This window comes from Phoca vitulina, unplaced genomic scaffold (assembly GCF_004348235.1).
Source record: "Phoca vitulina isolate PV1807 unplaced genomic scaffold, GSC_HSeal_1.0 scaffold9, whole genome shotgun sequence".
Classification (NCBI taxonomy): Eukaryota; Metazoa; Chordata; class Mammalia; order Carnivora; family Phocidae; genus Phoca; species Phoca vitulina.
In genome coordinates this window covers 16,005,357-16,029,409 of record NW_022589712.1, presented here as the reverse complement: position 1 = coordinate 16,029,409, position 24,053 = coordinate 16,005,357, and the positions used below count along the sequence as shown (strand labels likewise).

At 43.7% G+C, this 24,053-nt stretch overlaps 1 protein-coding gene across 2 annotated transcripts in view; it reads left to right on the top strand.

The window, feature by feature from the left end:
- Nucleotides 1–9,990: 9,990 nt before the first annotated feature.
- Nucleotides 9,991–24,053, top strand: part of PLEKHG1 (pleckstrin homology and RhoGEF domain containing G1) — a 223,253-nt gene continuing 209,190 nt past the window's right edge. For both annotated transcript variants that reach the window (XM_032407664.1, XM_032407663.1), the window contains exon 1: nucleotides 9,991–10,135. The gene's annotated coding sequence lies outside the window, so the exon portion shown is untranslated. The remainder of the gene's footprint in view (nucleotides 10,136–24,053) is intronic.

Below are 24,053 nucleotides of genomic sequence, written 5' to 3'. Positions count from 1 at the left end.
GTGAGGTCTCTACCTTCTATGGAATCTCTGTCTAGGTATTTGGCAGGTGGTTTTCTTCTATACCTATGTCAGTTGTCCAAGAATGGTGAATTAATCAAAGGAAATTATAAAAATAAGAAATTAGTTTTGAAAAGAATGATCTTTTTTAAGATAAATTGAGAAAAAGCATGATGTTTCTTTGGCTTCTGGTTTAATTTATTCTATCACAAAATTCCAAAGAAGAGTGTAACATCTCAGAATTTATACGCAATATGTTACTATTATGTAATCAGGCTTTGCTGAATTCAGCTGGAAGAAAATGCTAATGGGAATAAGGATTTTATAACGTGAATGAAGTTGAGCTTGTTGGCAGAAGCAGGCTCAGAAATTAAGAGAAAAAGAGAAAGGAAGTATGGAAGAATGGACGTGTACAAAGAGGCACAAATAGGTATGCAATGGGATTGCGATGTGGAGGGGGATTTTATTTCTCTTCTGAGAAGGCTGATACACACAAATGAAATAGTTAGATCTCACCAGTCTTTTTTTTTTTTAAAGATTTTATTTATTTATTTGAGAGACAGAGAATGAGAGAGAGCGAGTACATGAGACGGGGGAGGGTCAGAGGGAGAAGCAGACTCCCCGCTGAGCAGGGAGCCCGATGCGGGACTCGATCCAGGGACTCCAGGATCATGACCTGAGCTGAAGGCAGTCGCTTAACCAACTGAGCCACCCAGGCGCCCTTTTTTTTTTTTTTTTTCTTTTTTTAAAGATTTTATTTATTTATTTGACAGAGAGAGAGATAGCGAGAGCAGGAACACAAGCAGGGGGAGTGGGAGAGGGAGAAGCAGGTTTCCTGCCGAGCAGGGAGCCCGATGTGGAACTCGATCCCAGGACTCTGGGATCATGACCTGAGCCGAAGGCAGACGCTTAAGGACTGAGCCACCCAGGCGCCCCTGATCTCACCAGTCTTTAGCTGATGCAGATATGATTCTCCATATTTGTGGTGTATTCACTGAATGAGCATGAAGGAACTAATATGTAGTAAGAATCTTTCATTTATTCTTACTAATTCTTACGTTTATCCAAGATCCTCCATATTAATAGAGTCTGATTGCTAAAGGTGATGAATAAAATTGTTCCCAAATTTAATAACAAATTAGGAGAAAAAATGAATTTGAGATATTTTATTATAAATTGCCTGTATGACAGAGCGCCTGGGTGTCTCAGCCGTTGGAGCGCTTGACTCTTGGTTTCGGCTCAGGTCGTGATCTCATGGGTGGTGGGATCGAGGCTTGTATCAGGCTCTGCTCTCGGCAGGGAGTCTGCTTGAAGATTCTCTCCCTCTGCCCCTCCTCCCACTCACTCGTGCTCTCTCTCTTCCTCTCTCAAACAAATAAACCTTCAAGATAAATAAATAAATGTGTGTTTGACAAAAACTCAGTCCACCATATTTTAGCAGATCAGAAACCTTGGTCATGCTAACTTGAAGAAAGTATCTTGAGGTTAGAAGGATACAGTCTCCAATCCTCTTTTTCCAAGGAGCTCCCAGAAATAAAAAAGAAATCTCAGCTTTCTCCCTCGGCTATTTAATCACCCCGTGCTCCCCATATTGTCCCACTGTTCTTCCAAGACTGAGCACTATCAGCCTACTGATAACTTCTTCCTTCATCATTAAACTCTGCTTAAATTTCAGGTCTTCATATTTTCAAGTACCAATATTCCCCAATCAAAATTTTCCTTTTTTTTGAGAATATCATGGGACTTAATTTTATTGTTAATCTTGCATTTGTCTTACAGGACTGGGCTACATTGAGCTATATTTCAAAGTTCATGTTTTAACTTAGTATATATGTAATATGAAAACCCAGTTCTAGATCATCGTATTCCTACTACCAGACATTTGGAACAACATTTTGCAGTTGATGTGAGAACAACCTTGAAAGCCTGATTTCACTGGAACTTTTCCTTCTAGAGTTTTTGCTTGGAATAAGGTATGTTTTATCTTCAGGAACCATAGCCTGCCACCACTTAAAATGGAAATGAAAAAGGAATAGCATTTTATTGAATATCCCAAGTCTCTAAATTTGCCAGTAGCTTCTAAAGAGTTGTTATAGAGACCTCAGTGATGGCCCTAGATCATTATTTCTGAGATGATCATGTCCAAAAGAGCATTGCCAATTTACAGTCTCAAAGACCTTTTTTTGGTGTAAATGAGTAAGAATAATTATGGGGCTTTTCCCCTTTCTGCTGATCACTTTGCTCTTCATAATTATTCAGTTCCCTTTTTATTCCTTTCGATAGCATGTGCATTCAGATCTTGAGTGTAAAATTCCTTTCCTTGCAGGTAGTGGAGTTAGCCTGAAGACATAAAAAAAGGAAAACTGGATAATCACTAAACTCCATTTGAAGGTAGCAGTGTAGAAGGGCTTCTTTGGGCTAAAAATCTTTTTCCTCCAAATTTGTGTTGGTTCGTGTACTAACTGAGCCTCTCATGTGCTCTTGCTTCAATACATACACTCCCCGTGGCACATAAGGTCTAAACATCTTGCCTGGTTGAGCGCAGGAGGCATGGGTCCCACGTAATCCTCGTGACTGGCAACATCGTGAAAACTTCAGTTGGCCTCTGCACAACCTTAATCTGACTCTTTTTCATGTCTTCCTTTAAAAGAGAGACAGAGAGGAGGACAAGGAGAAAATTCACACCTCGATGTTTATCACAACACGAGTAAAACTGAGATTGCCCCAATGTGGTGGCAATAATTTTTCACAATACTGAATTCCCTGGGGAGAACTAGGATGGACATTCTAAGGCAATTCCACGGGATCTCCTTTTATTGATGTACCAATAAAGTGCACCTCAAATATGTAACTCCTTATTCCCTTGTATCTCTAAATTCCTGCTGCGTCTTACTTGTCAGAAAACATTGGCCACATTACCCACTCCTCTAAGCCTTTGTTTCCTGAGAAGTCTCAATCAATGCACTAACAATCTTGTTCAGCACTGTCAAAATCATCCCCAAGACAAAAAGATTAAGATAGTCTATGAAAAGTGTTTTGCCCCAGTGAAACCAACACTGCATTTTCTCTTCGTCCTAGACCATCCCTTAACACCTTCCAACTTGCAGGGAGGGTGGACTGGGACGAGCTCACAGCATGGCATTTCACCCCCTTTCTTATCTCATCCCTACTTCAGTGGTGTGCTGGTAAGTGTTTAACAATGAGCTTCCGGGCAAGGCAGAGGAAGGAAACCTGATTTGTAGCATTTGCCACTTTCTGCAGTGTAAATATTCCTACCATGGCTGATTTCAGGCTACCAACTTGATATCCACTGGCTTACAGAATTCTGGAAATGTTTTTTTTTGTTTTTTTTTTGTTTTTTTTTTTAAAGATTTTATTTATTTATTTGAGAGAGAGAGAATGAGAGAGAACACATGAGAGGGGGGAGGGTCAGAGGGAGAAGCAGACTCCCTGCCGAGCAGGGAGCCCGATGCGGGACTCGATCCAGGGACTCCAGGATCATGACCTGAGCCGAAGGCAGTCGCTTAACCAACTGAGCCACCCAGGCGCCCCAGAATTCTGGAAATGTTAACAACCAGCTCTTGCAAACTAGTACAAGCCAACTCCAACACGCCACTGCTTCTTACCATTCAGGAAATAGAGTTTTAATAGTATCTATTCAATATAATGTGGGCTTTGTGAAGCTCCAGATTCATAATCTCTAATGCAAGATTTTAGGGGTTTTTTGATGGGGACTCTTAGAAAGGCATATTCTTTCTGTGTGCATATACCACAGATATGTAGTAGTCTTGCAGGAGTCTGGGATGGCACCCTGAAATCACTCACCCTCATATTTCTGCAGCTAAATTGAAAAATTCATACCCAATGGGATTAAAAGCAGAAACTACAAATAGTCTCTAACCACTGAAGGTGAGGCTTTATTGCATAATGATTTCAGGTCAGGGCAGGCTTTGGTACAAAGGATTTCAGAAAAACTTCCCATTTGCAGAGTTGTTGGATTTCAGACTGAGGGGAAAAGATTTTGAACTGCAGATATTTACAGTACCTCCTTATCAGGGCACATGTGTGCATTAGCCCATGAACTTCTGTGTAGAAGTCATGACTACTGGTCGTGAACTTGTAAAAGGTGACCAAAATGGAGAGATGAAGATGGCTGATGCACAGAGACGCTCATCTCAGTGGTACACGGCACTTAGGGCAGGTTTGGGAATCACCGAATCTGATTCCAGATTCTGGCGCTGCTTCTTACTATTTATAAAGCCTTGACCACATCACCTGAGCTCTCTAAGCCTTGGTGTCCTCACTTATAAAATGGAGAAAATACACTTAATTGTGAAGATTAAATAAGATGCAGAGCATCTTAATGTAGACTTAAAACATGGTAGGGGTTCAGACTCCAGTAGCTCTCACTGTTATGTCTACTAACTTGTACGGATTTGTTGTACATCATCAACATCAGAAAAGAGGAGACACAGAAGGATGAGAGAACACACTAGAAGCCTCTGTCATCAGTTTATTATTTAAATTTTTAATTAACTCAATTTTTCATGGTTAAAAATAGTCTGATTTTTCCCCCCACTCATTTTATCATTTCAATTAAAGCATCCATGGCATTGAATTCTTAGAGGAGAAAAGCATTTTCTATTAATCTTTCCCCATGCAGTTGATTATATGTCTTTAAGAAAGATGTAGGAAGTGGAGCACTGAGTGTTATGCGCAAACAATGAATCATGGAACACTACATCAAAAACTAATGATGTAATGTATGGTGATTAACATAACATAATAATAAAAAAAAAAAAAAAAGAAAGATGCAGGAGGAGATGGAGGAGGGAAGAAAGATCCTTTCTTTCATTTTTGTCTGAAAAGTCATCCGAAGCAACGGAAGTGAAAGGGAAGGAGCAAACTGGAGGACCGCGAGAAGTTCGAGTGTATGTTTAGCCAAAACAGTGTTTAAGAGAATTTGAACGATATGCTTTAAGTGTACACCACATCCTAACAATTCTGAGCTGCTGAACAAATTTTTTTTACTGGCCTGGCCCCAGAAGGCATTTAAATTTGTGATGCCCAATCTACAGGGACTCCTCCCAGTGGGGCCTTCAGGAGATGCTGTTGGTATTTAGGATGGGACCACCCTTCATGGTGCAGGACTGTCCCAACATTGCAGAAAGTTTATCAACCCTGGCATCTTACCGCCAGTAGAACCCACCTCCCATAGTGACACCGAAAACACCCACCCCCAACACACACATTTCTGTAAGACTCCAAGGGCTGTGAGAGTACTCTTGTGGAGAACTTCTAAACATAATATTTTTGAGAAATAAAGTTGTAAGCAGCTCCTCCTTTGAACACCTCTGACATAGAGAAAACAGCTCAAAAAATACATTAAATTTTAAAAGCTTCCACACATATACTGTTATAAACTTGAAAATACAGCTAATTTTGAGGCAGAAGCATAAACTGTTCAGTGTTGCTTTATTTCATATAACACAATGAAGAGTGTTCTCTATTACAGAGATGTTCAGGCCATTTGCATAAAATAATACTGGATTTCATTTAACGAAGACAAATTAAAAGTTTTGAGTTTGAGGGGAATTTTTTTCTGCAAATATCAATATTTATAAAGCATGTCCATGTACATCTTTGCTATATTGGTCAAAATTGAGGAAATTTAGGCAATTAGAGAAATAGACAAAATTATGAGGTTGACTATGAGCAATTTACACAATGCTCACAGGCTTCTGTTCTCCTGGCACATTTCTGTTGTCCTTTTTGGCATTTGTTGGTGTCCCTTTGCTCTCTTCCTACCCTGGCTGGTATCTGGGATCCTCTTCTTCCCCTGGGGCCTTCCTTACCCGTAGGAAACTATGCTTTTTAAGACTATCTGGTTCACTCAATAGACTAGTTCAATAATGGGCAGGATAATCCTTCACTATATTATCCTTTGATAGATAATGAATTCACACTTGCCTCCTGGACACCAGGTCTTAATCCACTCGGCTTCTAGGGAGGGGAATTTTAGAAACTGTGCTGCAGGTCAGCAATGGAGATATTATAAAGTGTCAGGATTTCCAAATGGCCTCCAAATCCGCTACCTCCTTTTAGACCCAACTCAGCAAGTCAGTACTTTTAGACCCAACTCAGCAAGCTTCTAATAATCATGGGCATTTCTTATTTTATCTTGCACTCTTTGAGATCAGCACAGTTTCTTAATTTTTAAATCTTCTAGCTAATTTAAGACTTGAGAAGGATCAAATTAGGGATCACCAGCCCAATACAGACGCTGATCCCCACTCCTGGCTGGAGAGAATTTGAAGGTGCACTTACTTACGCTCTTGGTTTTCTGTCTTCCCTACATGAGAATCTATACGGTAAGACCCTTCACTTACTCTAATCTCTCTCACCTGGCCAGAATATTCTAGATCATTCCCTGAAAGCCTCACAAAATCAAATTTGAAATTGAAATAGCTTTTCCAAAAAAGAACAAATAAATGATACCCATGTTTTTCCTGAGGTACTCCGATAATCCAATGGACACGATGTTTCTGATATTGTGTGATCATAAATTCAGCACAGCCATCATCGGCATCATAAAAGTTATCACCATAAGTCATAAAATGAAAGCAAGGCGTGATCCAGCCTTTTGACTCTGTAAGCTTTGCAAACATTAACTCCCATATGGGCGTGGACTGGTGACCCTGAAATGTGATTCTATACAAGACTGTGTATGATTGCACGGCTTTTCATTAGAAACAGCTGAGTTAGTGGGACACGCAGGGGAGCTGGAACCTACTCCACCACGTATGGCTGTGTGGCCTTGACCAAATCATTGAAACTTCCAGAATCTCTGTGACCTTGTATGTAATCTAGGGATTATAGTATCTATCTCACCAGGTCTGTATGAGGAATGAATGAGATGCTATGGGGGACACTCAATAATCTCAAAAGGCAAGAGCATTTCTTCGGCAGAAGTATAATTGGTAGACCCAATCTTAAGGGAGAGGTATGCTTTGAGGGATAGGCTAGGCCTCGGCTGGCTGTCCTCAGATCCTCCTGGCCCTTCTTCTGTTCAGTATCACAGGATTACAGGGGTGGCAATGGGGCACCCCTATAGGCTGAGTGTTCCGGGTTCCCCTGTCAGCTGGGTTCAACCCATGTTGGGTTATGGGGCAAAGAAAGGGAAAAACCAGGGTGTTTCTCCCCCTCTCTCCAAGTGTCTAAGGTGGTGGCTGTTTCTCCGGCTCTCAAAGACAGGTTCCATCCGGAACAACCCCTCTCCCTGCTTCTCCAGCCTGGGGGAGTGAGGAGTGGCTTTCTGCTGTTGATAATTTCTGGGCTGCTTCATCATCTCTCCTTTTGGATTCTTGGTTCTTCCATCACTTGTGGAGTCCAGTCCTTGCATAAAATCTCTCTTTTGTAAATACTTTAAGTGGTTTCTTTTTCCCTTTTTTGACCTTGACTGATACTGGAATTAATAATAAGAAAACCTCTCACCCAGAGAATTTTCCTGATATTAGATGTACCATTAGAAAGTCATTCCATTGGAGGGGCACCTAGGTGGCTCGGTCTGTTGAGCGTCTGCCTTCAGCTCAGGTCATGATTCCAGGGTCCTGGGATTGAGCCCCAAGTTGGGCTCCCTGCTCAGCAGGGAACCTGCTTCTCCCTCTCCCTCTGCCTGCCACTCTGCCTACTTGTGCTCTCTTGCTCTCTCTGTCAAATAAATAAATACAATCTTTAAAAAAGAAAGAAAGAAAGAAAGTCATTCCAAGGATTCTTTTCCTTAAAGGGGAGAGTAGCATATTACTAACATGGAAGGCTACATCGTAGCGTGTTCAAGACTGTTACATTGCCCTTTCTTTCATCCATCCATCCATCCATCTACCCACCCACAGAACTTTTATTTCTATTGTGTTAGGAGTTGAGCAAAGTGCTGGGCACACACAGATAAACTAGATACACAGTGTGATAAACCAGGTGATTTCAAGATCGCTCTCTAGTGATCTGAAGGGTGGAGTGCATTCATTCAGGAAATCAGGAATGACAATGCAGATTAGGTGCCTCGTGCTGTACTCAGCCCTCAGTATCAATAAAAGAGATTTCATGTACCTGTTTCTACTTCCTACCTCCCACCTCTCACCTCATTAATAAACTGAGGTGAAGTGAATAATAACCATTCCATAGATAAAGAACCAAAGTTCACAACTGTTATCTGCCTAAGGGTGAGCAGCTAGTAAGTGACAGAGTCTGTGACTAGTGGTCAGATCGCACTGCTTCTCTAAGTCCTCTGAGCGAAGAAATGTGTGAGTATGTGGGGTCAGCGAGTAGAGGAGCAGAGAGCATTTTCCAGGAATCGGGAAACCCTAATTCTCGTCCCTTCTTTTCCAAGTTGTCCCCAACACCCTATCCAGCAGACACACACACACACACACACACACACATCAATTAGCTTCTTTGAGCCTGAGGCCCCTGGAGTGTCAAGTGAGACCAGCACCTACCTCACAGGAGTGATAAAGACCATCAATGTGTACCAGCTCACAAACGTGTTGTACACGTCTGAGGTATTCCTGCTCACTTCTATTGCGAGTAACAACAGAGAGAGATGAGGTGATAGGTACAGTTTTGTGTGAGCTCCATGTCCTGGAAAGGGTCCTGATTAAGCCTCCCGAGCCTCCATTTCCTGTCTGTGGAAAGAAGCTAGCACCTGTCTTGTCGACCTCACAAGGTTATTGCAGGACCATCTGAAACGATGCTTTGAAGATGGCAAAGATCTGTTTTAGTCCCATTGCAAATCTTCCGTGGTAGCGTAGTCCAAGCATAACCCCGTCTCATCGCTTTAGGTAATACAAGTCAGTCGCGGAGACAAAATAAATTGTAAAACTGAACATAAACTGCGCGTTGTGGGGAGAGAACTGTGACACTGTGTAACCTTACTGCACAAAACCTTGTTTTGTTTCAGATCTTTATTATATTCTCCATAATCACGTACATGCATAAAAGCAGACGAAAAGGGGAAAATCAACAACAGTAACAGTTAACTTGTATCTAGGCTTTATTATCCAGGCTTAGACTCCTAAGCCTTTCCTGTGCATTACCTTGTTTAAATCACACACAGCAGCTCTGGGGTAGGCACTACCATTACTATCCCCATTTTACAGATGAGGGAACTGAGGCACAGAGAGGGTAACTAATTTGCTCAAGGTCACATAGCTAATAACTGGTAAAGCTGAAGGTCTGTAAACAATGTGAGAACGCATCCCTACAAATGACAAAACCTAATGGAGCCAATAGGCAAACATGATATGTCTGCTTTTGACGGGATAAGCGTTAAGAAATCACTTCGCATGCTTTTGACGGTCATCCTAGGCACCTTTGACTGAAGTCATAATTTTACTACGGAGCCGGCGCCTTTAAACATTTATCAGGCTATTACAAAGGTTAGTCTCTTCGCTCCTTTTCACTTTTACTTTCTCTAAGCAAAGGTTATTTGGTACATTAACTTAGGTGATTAGGGTAATGATGCCTGAAAACCTGAGCTTCCCCCCCTCTTTTTACATGGTATTACCCCAAAGCTTCTGTGCAATACTAGAGTGTTGACTTAAAAAAATGATTTTTGGTATTATTTTAAGGAAATCGTATGGGAAATTATCACGTCCAAGAGAAAGCTAGACCCGAGGATCCCAGAAAATGAAGAAAAATGATGTGTCTGCTTAAACGGTAGCTGGGATTAAAAAAAAAAAAAAGAAAAGAAATCCCCCAGGGGTTGTAATTTGACTGCGCTCTTTGGCAACCCTCCAGTGACAAGTCCAAGTGCTTAATCTCGCTCTTCGGCTCTCCCCCTCCTCCTCCCCACCTTGCTCGCCCGGGGGCCGCGGGGAGGAGGGACCGAAGATCCGCTGCTCTCGGCGGCCGAGCCGGCATCTCGGCGCTGGGAGGGGCGGGCCCGGGCGCGGCCGAGACGGGGAGCGCGGCCGAGCGGCGGGGCCGAGCCGAGGAAGAGGAAGTCCGAGCCCGAGCGGCGGCGCAGGGCGCTCGGCGGCCGCGGGAGCCGGAGCCGGAGCCGGAGCCCGCGCAGCGCAGCCGCACCTTCCCCGCCGACCTGGGAGCGCGGCCGCCCGGCGCAGGAGCCGCCCCTCTCCGGGTAAGCGCCCGCTTCGCCCCGACCCCCGGGGTCCTTTTCCAGGGATGGGACCGCTCGCCGGGAGCCCCGGGGAACGGGAAGGGGACCCAGGGACCCTCGGTCTGGCACCCCAATCCGCAGGTGGCGGCGGGCGGAGCGTGGTGCCCCGGGCCCCCTCTCCCCTGCGCGCTCCCTCCGGGGTGGGGGCAGACGGTGTTCCCGGAGCGCGCCCCCGCCGCCCGGACCTGGGGCCCGCCGCTGCCCGCCGCCGCCTGGAGGGGGCGACGCGCCGCCGCCCGGGCTCGGGGGACTCCCGGTCCCCGAGTCCCGGCCCCAGCCCCGGCGCAGCCTCGATCTGCCGGCCCCGCTCTCCCGCCCGTCCGCCCGCTCCGAGAAGGGGTTTCTGCGGGCGCCCGGGAGTGTTACAAACCCCAACCCCACAACTCAAACAGGACCGTCCGAAAACGGGACGCGATGGCCAGACACCCGAGGTTAACTCCCCAACACCGGTCCTGGCGCCTGGCCTCCCAGGACCCGCGAACCGCGGTGGGAGTCGGAGGACAGGGCAGTGCGTTTGGCTGGGGGGACCCCTGCCTTTGTAGGAACTAGCCTTGGGGTCCCGGCTCTGCAAATATGCTCCCTGGGGGTGCGGGGGCGGGGGTTGAGGTAGCTCGTCCGTCACGGGGGTAAATGGTAGCACCTGGTCCGCTGGGACGTTGCCGACCTCCTGGCCTCGGAGGACGGCCGGGGTCTGCGGGGGATGCCCCAAGCCCAGCCCCGCTTTGTGTCCTCCGTTGAGAGTCTGGTTCCTAAACCAGAAGCTCAAGGAGGTTCTAACTGGGAGAAGTTAAGCTGTTACATTTCTTTCGGTTCCTTGGAAACAATGAGGTGGGTGACTTTTCAAGTGCGCCTTGGAGTCTTGTTTGTAGAGCCGGTGTTGTATTAAGTTCTGGTCCTTAACGCTCCGTTTGTACCACCCTCAGGTGGCCCCGGCTACTGCACAGATTTTTGAAATCGTTGAGTGGGAGCCCCGGGGAAGGCTGTTTCCAGCCGGCATCTATGTGGAGCTCCGGGGGAGAGCTGGTGTGGGGGTTTGCCGACCGGGTGGATACCGAACTACCTCGTGTTTCGTATTTAAACCAGGAGGAGTCCAGAATGTTGACTCTAGGTCAAATTTGTCATCTCACAGAATTCCAGGCCTAGAAGGTCGTGTAAATGCTATGAAAATAGTTATCAGGTGTTAAAATCAGCTTCTTCTGGCTTCTCAGTTTCTGTAGTTGACTGACTTTTAAAGAATTTATAGGCTTTGGACTTTGATTAGACGCTATTAAAACATTCCCAAGCCCGTCGTGTCCGGGAATAAGAAAACTCTATTCTAACTTGAGACCTGAGCAGGCGACTCGCTCCGGTGTCCTTGGCTTTCCGATTATAAAGCGATGTACAGGAACCAGGTAGTTTCTAAAGCTTCATGCTCACTCCCCCCCCCCCCCAAACCTCTGGTGATATTGATTTGGGCTACAATATTCAAGACTGACATAGAAAAGTGATGCTTTGACATATGATCCTTTAGGTCTTTGAGTCTGGATCCCTAATTCTTCACTTTCCTTTTTGTCCGATTTGAGGCCCCTGTCAGGCCCCCAAATCACCCGAAGAAATGTTGTCCCGTCTTGCTGACTTCCTACCGCGTAGGCCACCCATAGCCATCACTGCCTGACCTTTCCCTTCCGTCCTGCATCCGCTCCCCGAAGCTTGCTTTTGAGGGGCAAAGTGAGAAAATTATCTGGCAGTCGGGTCCGTGACCTAATCATGCTTTCCTTGATCTGTTTCCCTGCTCATCTCCATCTTCACCATGGGCACCAATTCTTCCGGTGACTTGAATATGGATGATGCTACCAGATATAAGCTTAAATATTTCCATGGGACACTCAGTCTGTGCTCCGGACAGGTTAAGCAATCACTTTTAAACAAATCAATAGAAACCAGCAGTGTAATTTTTCAAAACCAAGAATAACCCGTACTATTTTGTTCTCCTTTGAGGATATGATTTTTGAGTGATTTAATTAAGATTTAATGGTTCGTAATCTGACATATACATATGGGGAATGCTTGAGTAGCACTGAATCTTTTGAGCTCTTAGTAAACTAAAAGCAATTCCTGGATCTATGCTCCAATTCTTTTTTTTTTTTTTTAGATTTTATTTATTTATTTGACAGCACAAGTAGGCAGAGTAGCAGGCAGAGGGAGAGGGAGAAGCAGGCTCCCTGCTGAGCAGAGAGCCCAACTCAGGGCTCCATCCCAGGACCCTGGGATCATGACCTGAGCCAAAGGCAGATGCTTAACCGACTGAGCCACCCAGGTGCCCCTATGCTCTGATTCTTACTGGCTGCAATCCACTTTTTGCAGGCTTCTCCCTCCTGTTTTCATTGCTAGTGGTTGGTCTTTCAAACAATTATTACCTTTTAATCCTCCTGCAGGGATGTTTAGATGCATGGAATATTAAAGCTAGAACGCCTGGATGATCTTGGTCAGCCTCTACATCTTAAAGATTTGGTAAAGCATGAGTTGGGAAGAACCAAGTGCTCTGGAATTAACTGACCGGTGAATGAAATTTGCCTCCCTACAGCTCATTAGCACTGAGACCTTGACCCCTCTAAGGAAATTATTTAGATGTAGATTATTTTATAATCAGGAAAATGTAACAATTATAGGTGGTCACTCTCTCTGAATTATCTCGCCTTTACTCATTTCTTCCTCTGTAAATTTAGGAAATAATGACTCTTCCCTGTGGAGTCATGCTGAGCGTTGATAATTATTAATGAGACGATCCATTGTAAGTGTTTGCCACATTGTCTGCTTTAAAGGTGATTGTTGTTGATAAACCAAGTCCCAGGAGTGAGTGTTTTTGCTGGAGGTTACAAAGCTCTCTACTAGCAGAACTGTGATTTAACCCAGGTTCACTTGTCTTTACCCCAGTCGGTACTATCTAGAAATGATGGTGGCATAGGGACATATGTTTTATTAATTCATCATTCTTTCAGAAAAAAAAAAAAATCACTTGTCTCTTTCGTCTTAGGAAAAACATGGTTCCTAAAGCAAAATGGTCATGTATTCAGCAGGGATGGAAATGGGAACATTTTCTAGACAAAGACTGTACGCAGCCGAGTACTTGGGGGTGGCAGGCATCTCAACTACTAATGTTTCATCACAGCCTGCATCAGTCTTAATAAAATGAAAAGCTGACCCCAAAGACCCCAAAGAGCCATGGGTGTCTGTGCCAAGTAGAACTTACGAATATAGAGCCAGCTTTCAAGTAATTGAGAGACGACTACACGTTCAGCTTTATATTGCTCACGCTGATGAAAAGCAACAGATGTTGTAGCAAAGATAATAGAAGTGTAGGCTAATCCTCCTGGTGAGAGGGCCCAGGTTTGTTTGTAGGATAACAGGGCCACAGGTTACCCAGATGCTACAAAACAACTTCTAGTATGCCTGGGTGATTCCTCTCCCAGTGATCAGGAGTTGACCGGATATCTAGAATAGTTTTCATGTTTGAGTCATGCTTTGCTATCTTTTCAATCTGTATACCAAGGTTATCCCCCCCCCCCCAAAAAAAGGTTTTTCTGGTGAGATAGAAGCCAAGTAAAAATTTCCAAGCCTAAACATCTTCTTTTGGTAAATATTGAATTACTGTTTGATGGAAAGCTAAAGTATGTTACATTCGTGGATCCAAAAACCCATAACCTTCTTCTTCCTTCCCCCATCCCATACAATCCTGGACAAAAAGTCGACTTGAAGCATGTGAGGCTAAGTTTTGAAAAAGATTCCAGCTACACCCGCTTGATGTACTAACCCGATGGGAGGAGAGTCAGGGTTTTCACGGGTCTTTAATTAAGAAGGTTGCTCAGCGGGAAGCCTGCTTCTCCCTCTCCCACTCCCCCTGCTTGTGTTCCCTCTCTCGCTGTGTCTCTCTCTGTCAAATAAATAAATAAAATCTTTAAAAAAAAAAAAAAAAAGAAGGTTGTTTTGGTAAGCTTTAATAACCAGGCTGCTGTGGGGCGTGCAGAAGCCACTTGCCACCAGCATGAGGGAAGGTAAAACCATTACAGCAGTTGGCCAAAAGCCAGCAAGCCCTTGCGTGTAAGGAGGACATCTTAAAATATCAAAGACAAAGTTGAAATGGGTGTGAGTCTAACAATCGGCTAAAAATTTAGAATTCTCCTAAGAGGAATTCCTAAAGCAATAAATTATCATACGATTGAATTGGCTTTCATTTCTGAGGTGGTACATAGATCTAGTTCTCTACGTGTCTGGTCACACTAGGCACTAACTCAGATGACCTGTGTCAGAATAGAGACGGAGGAGGACAATAAGAAGTTCCAGATGGTAAACCTTTTCCCATAAAGAGCCAGATAGGAAGTATTTTCTGGTACCTGGATGCCTCTGCCATATATTCTTTGTGGGGGGGAGGGGAGTGCTGTTTGTTTACAGTCCTTTTAAAATATTAAAACTGATCTTTCCTCGACTGCCACGTAAGACAGGCTGTAGGCTGGCCTTGACCTATAGCCGTAGTTTGTCACCTCTGTCCTAAATGAAATAGGCTATGTTTGTGGTATCCTTCAGTATTTTTGCAGAAACCCAAAATAACCAATAGGCTCTATTTAAGCTGGCTCAATAGAAATGGACTTACAGTCAAATCTCCTTTGTCATTCCTTTTTCCAGTTGTTCCCTATTTTCTCTTTATACTAGCCTTAGAAGTCTGTCTGACGTAGCCATCCGTTGACATGCCAGATTTCAATATTTTTCCTTCAGTTGGACGCTGAATGGGAGAGAAGCTTGGCTGAGTTGGAGTAAAGCCCACACTGAAATGGGTTATTGATGAAGAGTATTGATCATATGAAATGAAGTTCAAACCCCCCAGCATGGCACCCAAGGCCCTTGGACCTACTTTTCTTCTGGCACCTGCCATGTATACTCTATGTCTCTATCAGTGCAGGTAACTCACAGAGCCCTAAGTGGGCTATGCTGTCTCTCATCGATGGTGGAATCTGTCCATACAAAGTTTAAATATCCATCACTCCTATGGAGCCTCTCCTCATCTTATCGGGCAGAGATGTAAACACCTGCACTTCTATATTAACACAGGACCTTACACATGAAGCATTTGGAAGGACAGAGGAATGTGGTGATTCCCAGTAGACAAATATTACTTTTTGAGGGTGGGGGAACTTTTATTTTTCTCTGTAGCTTCAGGGATCTTCCCATATAGCTTTGGACAAGCACAGAACTGTTTCCAGACTTTGTATGGGATACACAGAATAGCATCGTGCCTATGGGTCTGGTTTTTGAAGTCAGGATGTGCCGAGGCCTAGTCCTGGCTTCTCCACTTAAAAGTAGATAGTAAGAATGACCTCTAAATTGCTAGGATTAATTGAGATTTGCCTCTGTAAAGCATTTAGTTCAGGGTCTGACCTGTAGTAATTGCTCGGTAAATGGTAACTTTCCTTCATTCCAGAGCCAGTTATTCAGAACTTACCACGTTTAGAATGATGCCTGACCGGGTTCTGGGCATAGTGGTGAACACAAGAGATGTGATCTCCATGGAGATGGGATGACCAAGGGGGAGGAATCAGGGTGATGGGTGGGCCACCTTAGACCGGTGCTCCAGGAAGCCTCTCAGAGAAGGTAACGTGTGAACTGTGACTTGAATGATAACGATGAGTTCCTATCTCATCAAATCTAAGATACTTGTGAAATACACCATCTTTTAAGGTCCCACCAAGAGCAAATGGTGTCAATAAAATTGACACCCTCTCCTGTAAGATACTTTCCGTAAGTTGTGAAAAATGTACATCTTAACATCAATGAAATTTATTGATATTTGTTGCTAAGTAAATATCCATTGAATACATTAGTGATACTCTATGGTTGCATACCAGATTGGGCTCCAGTGGTTTCCATTCTGAGTTTCTCTCTTCTGTTTCATAGCGCTGAAAGGTTGACTCGGATCCACCAAAGATAAATTAAGAATATAGTAAATTAAGACATTGTAAGACACATAAGACATTTGTGATCTGATGTGTTTTTTAAAATAGTTTAAAACTTTTACTTCAGTCATTTAAAGGAACAAAGTGTATAAGAGAATCCCATCTACGTGGAATTGACCTACACATACCTTGGGTAGGAGTGAAGTCGAGCAGCTTCTGCAGCTGGATAATTCCTTTTGGCAGGTATCTGCAGGGATGTGTGAATCTTTAATGCACATAAATGCCTTTCTAGGGACAATGAAGGCATTAGCTGGAGCTTCTGTCCTTCTGTTTTCTAGAGTTAATTTAACATAAATACTCCTTCTCTCCTCTGTCTCCCAAGGGGCTGATCATTGTTCTGACCAAGTAGGTCCTTTCTGATAATGAAGTGGAAGGGGCTCCATTTAGAATCAGCCCCCTTTTCTCCTCTGGCAAGTCTCCAGGTTTTCACACTCCAAGGAATGTTCTCTTCCCATATTTCCTCACATGCCTTCCTGTTCAGAGAGTAAAATACTGCTTAAGTCTTTGCTTTCTGACCACCCTCTAAACTCTGAATCCTCGCTCATCAAGGTCTTTTTCTGCACCCAGTGTGGACCCTTCCTGTCTCTCCTTGTCCAGCTCACCCCATCTGTCCAAGATTCTTTGGACTCCTCGGTTTCTGAATGGATGACTCCATGGGAGCTTTGACAATACTTGGCTATTTCTAGCTGTCATAAAATGTGCTTTCATGCTGTTTTGGTATGACTTTCATCATGTCACCCAAATCCCTAGCACTCAGCAGCATGCTGTTCCCCTGCACATAGTAACTTCCTGGGGTCTCTTCCTCTGTGCCCTACCCTCTCCCAGTGGTCGACTGAAGCCCCAGCAAAGTCCCCTTCCGTGCTCCACCTGACTGGGAGGGGTGGTCAGCACTTGGCCAAGGAGGAAACACAGTGCAGACCTTTTTCTCTTCCAGAGCCACCCTCTGCGTCCCTCCGCCTTCTCCTGCAACAGAAGCCCTCAGGTTTTAGGTGGTCTTCAGAATTGACACCAACTCTAGCTGAAATATGAGTCTTTACAAACAAGTAGATGCAAAGGAAAGGTCATCTGTGGGCATTCCAGGGATGCCCATTAACCACAGTCCAGCCTTAGGATGATTTAAGGCTGCTCCAACCTGTGACTAGAAAGCTGGCTGGGGTGGAGGGGGCTGGGGGGGAGACATGAGGTCATGAGGAAAGGGCAGGGGCGCTGAACTGAGGCCATCACAGAGTTCAGCTTCCCGGGGCTGTGTGATTACACATGGTCCTCAAACACTAACATCTGTGCTTCTCTGACGTGCTGGGAGAGGGAAAACTGTAATCTGGAGCATAAATATACGATCCTGTGTTTGTTCCCTTTAAACCATGTAAACCTGTTATTAGTTTAAGCATCTGTGTTGTGCTAAAATATTATCGCCGCCTCAAAGGAGGATATGGTAGCTTGTCTGAAACAGCTTACAGTCTAAATATTCAGGTGTCTTACACTTCTTAAAATGTGAATCAACTAAACACATGAATTATGGAGCCTAGGAATCAGACTCAGGAATATAGGATTACCTAGAGGGGGACAGTGGAGCATAACAGAGACGTAGACTTTAGAAGTTAATTTTTTAAAAGAAAAGCCTTCTCTTACCTTATGCCTTTCCTATCATCGATCAGACCTTTTGGAGATTTGCTGAGGAATAATTAGGGTGAGGCTCAAAGGGTGATGAAGTGGGCAGGAGACAGATGGGAAATGGGCACGTGGATGGGCTGCCTGGGATTGGCTGTGGCTAGGAAAGTACTTGGGGAAATATTTGGAAGCTTCTGGAATATAGTTATGGAGCAAAATCTTGGTGGTCTTGGCTTTTTTCCACTATTCTTCACTGTGTATATGAGATAAATGCTTATTTTCCCCTCTCTCCTTTAACAGTTGTTTGGGTTAAGCTCTAAGAAATGCCATTTAAGCACAATACTTAATGATATCTGATCTTGAAGCTAAAATGGTAAGGAAAGTAATGTGAAAATAATGTTTTTGTGGCACATGGAACCCCGTGGCCCCCGGTGTACCCTGTCACAAGACATACCTCTAGCAACTTACAATCCAGATGACTTCCAGAGAGTGTCTTCATTATAAAGCACTCTTATTTTTGTTGTTGTTGTTCTTTCTTTCTTTTTAGAAGTTACCCTGATGTGAAAGCAAATACCATGAAGTTCTAAAAATTTGTCATGAGCCCCACAATAGCAATGCCTTTCAAAATCCAGAATACCCCAAGGAGCAAAAAGAGATTGATGTCGCTTTATGGTCTGCCATATCAAGATGCGATACTATCTAACCTAGTACTATATAGTTCAAGAAATTTCCAAATAGGAAGTTAACAGGTATTTGTTTTTACCTTCTTATATAAATGAAGAAGAGAATACATGTCTGTATGAGCTAAAGACATAATAGCTAGCAACAGCTAGCCTAAAAGTCCCCTTGGTTTTGGATTACTGATATATGCAATAAACATATTTTACAAATGTTCAGAAACTATATACCATATACCAATGAGAAGATTCTTATTTGATACTCTAATATGTACAATAGATACAGCAATCAAATGTCGTACTCTCTTGCTCTCTTTGCTTCCTTACTGTAATACTAGTCCAAACGCTCTTTCTGTGGCATCAGTTATGGGAAAAATGGTGTGCATGGAAAAGATTAACTTGTTTTTCTAAGGTTTGAATTCTCAGAGTTGAGATGGGGGGGAATAGCCTGGAACTGGGCACTCTACATATGTCATTTAGAAGTTATTTGAAAATGCCTTCAGTAATAGGGTTAAAACCATGTAACGAAGGTGTTATGAGATTTAAACGTGCAATGTATGTATGCTGCCTAGTAAATAATAAGCCCTTGCTAAATAGTGGCTCTTTTACTATGTTCACTGGGTGTCACTCTTCAGTTTTATTCCCTGCTACCAGACGCTGGAACAATAAACCAACATGTCAATAACCGAGGCAAAAGTCAATGGTAAGACGGAGGGAAGAAGAACACATTTTTTTGGTTTGTTTTACTGTAGTAGAGACACGATATTCATTATACTTGAACATTCCGATGAGAATTAGTTTATTCCACAAAGATAATTTCCTAAATTCTGGGGATACGTTGAACAAAACAGACCAAGTCTGGAATGAAGGGAAAACTCTTTGTGAGGAGTGCTCTAAAGAAAAGAAGATAGGAAAAATGCGAGAGGGGTGGGGCACTCTCTTTGCCCTGGGGGGCCCCCCTCAAGGGCCTATCTGAGCTGGTTACATTGAGCCAAGGCTTAAATAATAAGTGACCCTGAGAAGATCTGAGGGAAGAACATTCTAGGCAGAGGGGGAGAAAAAAAGTGAGGAGGACCTAAGAGAAATAAGCTTGGTGAGTTCTAGGAAAGGAAAGGCAGGCTGTGGGTGTGAGACAGGAGAGCAGCGGTAGTGGGGGGGTGAAGCTGGAGGGGTAGGCAGGACCTGGATTGTGTCAATCTTTATATTATCAGAGGTCTTTACCATGGCTTAAAAGTGCAGTGCAAAGCCACTGGAAGGTTTGAAGCGGGGGAGTGACATGATACGATTAATGCCCAATTATCACTCTGGCTGCCGCGCAGAGAAAGGACTGCCGTGGAAAGTTCTGGAAACAGAATAGTTGGGGCGCTATCGCATCGGTGCAGAGGATGCTCGCAGAGGAGGTGGTGAGAAGCGGGTTGATTCAGAACTGGAATGTCAGCCAAGATGGTACAGCTCAAGGAGAAGGAATTTATGGGGATTTGGAAGCAGCCTGGCTACTGTTACTTGTTTTGACCTATGTGCTTACCAGTCCCCATCTTGGGTTCCATCGCCCTCTCTTTTTCGGCTCCCCTAGGTGGGGTCACAGAGCAATACATGGCTGCAGGTCTCTGTGAAGCCAGGACCAATCAGCTCACCTCCCCCTAAACCCCTTCACAGCCAAGTACCCCTTCCTTCCAGCTCCGTAGCATCCTCATTACCTCATTTCTAGCACTTGCAATGTGGTATTTCTGATAACCACTTAGTTGGTCTGCCTTCCCTCACTAAACTGTGAGCTCCTTGACAGCAAGTATTTGAACAAAATAATTTTTCTTCTACTGGTTGAAATGAGCATTAAGAAAGCTGGGCCAAAACCTTTGTTTTCACAAATTAGTTGAAAAAAAGGAAATTCTGAGTAGGTAGCTAAATATCTGAAGGAGGAGGAGGAAGGAAAGGAGAAAAAAAGAAAAGAAAATGAAAGGAGGAGGCAAACCCACTGGAGAAATTCGGAGGTTCTCTGATTCAACACTTCATGAAGGTTTCTTTTGGAGAGTATTTGTGTTCAGATGACTTTCTGCAAGAGGAGTCCAGTAGCTATTGGTTTGAAAGTTGCATGGGTCTGCAGTAAATGTGGTGCTCTATAAATATGTATGTTCATTGCCTGCCTTTTGCTGGTTTATAGTGTAGCTGGAAGCTCAGCGGTGTTTATTCTGGAGCAGAAGCAACTATCAGAGAAATTGTAGTGGTAAGAAGTCTCTAATGTTGCCGCGGTTGAGTGACGGCTCTGCATTTCCAGACAGGATATCAACCTTATGCCAACTCTGTAAACATGCTTCCTAATGCAGGGGGAGGGCACCTCAGACCTTTTGGTAGGTCGTGAATCTCCTGGGGCATGGAGGTTATGCCGTATTCATCCTGGAATTCCCAGTACAGAGCATGGTCCGTAGACGCCCTTGACCTTTAATCAATTGTTTGATTTCAAGTTTGGTCTGGTTCTTGATTTCCACTGTAAAGTGGGATTGAGAAGTCTGATGTTCAATGTTAATGTTTGGGTTTTGGATGAAAACCTTAATTCTAGTTTACCAACTTCAAGCTTAGACGTGTAAAAACAAGTTTGAGAAGTCTGTATTTGTTATTCTCATATTCAGAATTTAGCAATCTTACTGGAAAAAAAAACGAATATGGCTAAACCACGTTGTTTTGTGTTATTTTAAGTGGTGCAATGATTGTTCTGTTATTTGCAAATTTAACTTATTAAGACAGGTCTTTGAAGGATCCTGTCATGTTAGAAGGGAATGGATTCTGGTAGCCTTGTTTTAGTGACTAGGCTTATTAGGAAATAATCAAATGACACTTCTTTTAGAATATTCCGGTTTAGATTTTCTGGCTAAGGTAGGGAGGCACTATTGTGTTTCAAAAGAAATCAAGAGAAAAACTGCAGTGGGCCTGTCCAAGCCTCCCACTTATTTGCACGCCTCCTGGGATTTATCTGTTGGCTTTTGCACAATTGATTCAAAGTCACCCACTCAGAATTGGGCTCATAATCTCTCTTTCCAGACCTACCTCCAACTTCCTGGGGTTGTTTTTTTCCCTCCTTTTCCAATTCTTAGTTAATAGCACTGTAACTCACTAGTCATGGCAAGCCATTTCCTTCTCTCTCCTGCCTTGTCCAATCAGTTAGCAGTGACTTCCTAAACAGTTCTCAATCCAAATTCACTTATGCATGCCGCCACACCCCGTCCCATCCTTTTAGACACTTACTCTTGCCTAGACTATTCGAATAATTGTTGATCTAGCATTGATTGATGTATCTAGAACACAAATTTGGCCAGTGATTACCTTGTCACAGGGGCCTCTTGTAATGGCTTAACCCAAAGGAAGGGTTGATGGTAGAACTTAAGGTAGAGATAAAAGTCCCAGACAGAGAGACTTTAGCATTTCTCTGGTCACATTCCTCCCTCCTATCTCAGGTCCAGTAGGGTAGGCATACTCTGAGGGCTCTACCTCCAGAACATCCAGAATCCTACTTCTCATGGACTTCACTGCTCCCACTGGGTCCAATTCCTTTGCCCTCTCTCCCTGGATTATTGCAATAGGTTCCTAACTGGTCTCCCTGCTTAGATCCATGCTCTCTACTATCTCTTTTCTACACAGCAGCCAAAGTGATCCTGTCCATAGGTTGGCTAATTCAAACTCCCCTCATGGTTTCCCAACTCACTTGGAGTCAAAAGCAAATCTGTGAAACAGCCTCCAAGACCCTCCCCAGTTGGCCCCTGCTCCCTTCTTTCTCTCTGATCCCATCTCCTGCTCTTGCCCACATACTCCCTCTGCCTCGGTTCACTGGCCTCTTTGCAGTTCCCACGTACGCTGAACAAGCTCCAGCCTCTGAGTGTTTTCAAGACCTCTGCCTGGAAAATTCTTCCCTGGATATCAAAGCCTTACTGTCTTTCTGCTTGCAATTCCCTGCTCAAGTGTCACCTTATCAAAGAAGTCTTCCTCATCACGCTTTATAAAATAGGAACCCCCATACCTTGCAAGCCATATCCTTCTTACCCTACTTCATTTTTATTTTTGGCATTTATCAACACCTAACAAAGGATATATTTGTTTCTTTTCTGTTCTTCATGAGAGGAGAGGATTTGTGTTGTTTTCACTGTATTTCCAATGTTTTAGAACACTGCCCAGCACAGAGAGAAGCTTATACATTTTTCGAATAAATCCTCATCACCATTGCCATCTCTGGCCTCTAAGTAAGGTAGGTTCTGCTTGTCTGATACCGTTAGTCCGCATTCTAGAACAAGATCAGCAGCCTAAGGTGTTGTCTATGGATGCGGGTGAGTAGGTGGGTGAATACTTAGGAGTAGAAATGGTGAGAACCTGCCCTGTGATTCCACCTTTTTCGATTCCTACACTCATGCTCCTGGGCTTTGAAGATATTTCCTTAGGAGATCCCCCTGTCTGCCCTCTAGTGCCATCTTACCCAGAAAGCTTTGGCTCTTCTCTCATATCTGCCTGGACTCCACCCAGGTTGCTTCCCTACATCCTGCCTTACTCCTCCACGGTGCCCACAGAACCAAATAACATCTCACGTGTCGCAGACACTCAAAAAATACCGAGTCACTGCTTGATATCTAGGTCCACTCATTTACCCTTCATTATTCAAATGCTACATATCCATCAAAATAGGCAGTGTGGTATGACGGTTAAATGTTTAGACTCTGGAGCTGGACTACCTGCTTCCACACCGGGTTCCCCCATTCAGAGTTGGCATGACTTTGGACAAGCTATGTGGCCTCCCTAGCTTAGGGGCAGCACCGCACAGACAAGGGAAACAGTACCAGCTCCCAGGCTTAGGATGAGGATCAGATCCAGTCATTCTTTAACATGCTTGCAAAACCTACTTCTAGCATCCAGAAAACACTGGTAAATGCTAGCCATTATTTTCATTAGCATTTCTTTAAAACTGACATCTTTCAGAAAACTCAAATTGCTCTCTTTTTAATTACCATGTTAATCAGCTTCATGTATATTAATGCCTTAGCTTGATATGGATTACCAACTCATCCATGTCTTATTAATTTATATATATGTATAATATTACATTCATTTAGAAATATTATATTTATCCACTCTCTGTTCAGCATTTTCCTCCTCCCTTCCTTGCTTTATTTTTTCTGCATAGCACGTACTTCTGTCTGAGTGACACACTGTAAATTACTATTTATCTTTTTAAGTTCTTCAGGGAGGAATCTCTCCTCTAATTAAAGAAATTTCCAAATAAACACAAGTAGAGAAGATAGTATGATGAACCCCAAGTACCCATCTTGCAGATTGAACAAGGCCAACCTTGTTTCATCTGTTTCCCCATGAACCTCCCTCCCCTGCTTTGTAGCAGTAAAGGCAAATCCTAGGTATCATGTTTTACTCATAAATATTTCAATATGTATTTCCAATGGATAAGAACACTTCCATAATAACCACCAGTTAATTAATATGTCTACTAAAAATAGCAGTAGTTCCTTAATATCTATTCTTATTCTGTCTGTACTCAAGTCTGCCTGTTGGAGCAGGGGTATTTTTTTGCCTGTTTTGGTTGCTGCTACATCCCAAATACCTAACAGGCCCTGCAGTATT